The following is a 1046-nucleotide window of genomic DNA, read 5'->3' on the forward strand; positions in this document are numbered from 1 at the left end:
AATGTGGTTCATATATACGATGGAGTTTTACTCAGCAGTAAAGAAAGATGAAATCATGAAATTTGCAGGTAAATGGATGGAACTAGAATCTTTTATACTAAGTGAAGTAACACAGACTCAGAAAAAAAAGTGACATATGTTCTCCTGCATATGTGGATCCCAGAACCAAACCCTGATAAGTATGTATCCAGACATGACTACAGGAACCAGGATAATGGAAAGGAAACAGGGAGGTAAAGGAAAAGAAAGAACCTGAAAGAGAAGAACAGTAGGAAACAGGCCTTAATAAGGGAGATATGGGTAAAAATTGGGTTAGTTTAAGGGAGAGGGGGAGGGTATACAAGGAACTTAGGGGATAAAGGGAAAGAAGGAGCTCAAGAGAGATAGGACCGTAGGAGAAGATTATTATTAAGGACAAGGGGGGGGGGGGATGGGGGCACCTTAAGTGGGAGAACTACGGTGGAGGAGTGAGACAATGTGAGAGATAAATAATGCCTAGCTAGTTTTGGAAAACCAGAGGGAATCATATTACTCCTTACAACCTACTGATAAATTATACATAGCAGATCAAGAAATATAAGTCTAGGTAAGGTTTATCTGAGAACAATTGATCTTTGCCCAAGATTTATTTACATGGTACACAGTAATTAAAATTACCAGACTGGTAGAACTAACCTTCTTGGATGTTTAACAGACATACTTTGAGGCCTATAATAATTTGGTCAGAGGGACATAAAGGACAGTTTTTGCTCCTAGCCCTCCTAGGTCGACTAGTTCCAGGGGACTATGAGCATCTCTCAAAATGTCCTGTAATTGTGGTGGGTCACATGTCTTCTTGATCAAGGAGGCTGAGGAGGCCCCACGAGATGGACTTGAACTAGTGTCCAGTCTACAAAGAGGAGGGTCAACACAGAGGAATCATTTCCTCCATGCTTCCAAGCAAAGCCAACCATGGTCGAGCAGGACCTTTGACTTATCTTCACATAGGCGGAACTGTTAAAGAAAGGAGCCAGGGTCTCCTCCCAAGCCCATGTGACCCCTGAGGA

Source organism: Nannospalax galili, unplaced genomic scaffold (genome assembly GCF_000622305.1).
Source record: "Nannospalax galili isolate Female #2095 unplaced genomic scaffold, S.galili_v1.0 scaffold339, whole genome shotgun sequence".
NCBI lineage: Eukaryota > Metazoa > Chordata > Mammalia > Rodentia > Spalacidae > Nannospalax > Nannospalax galili.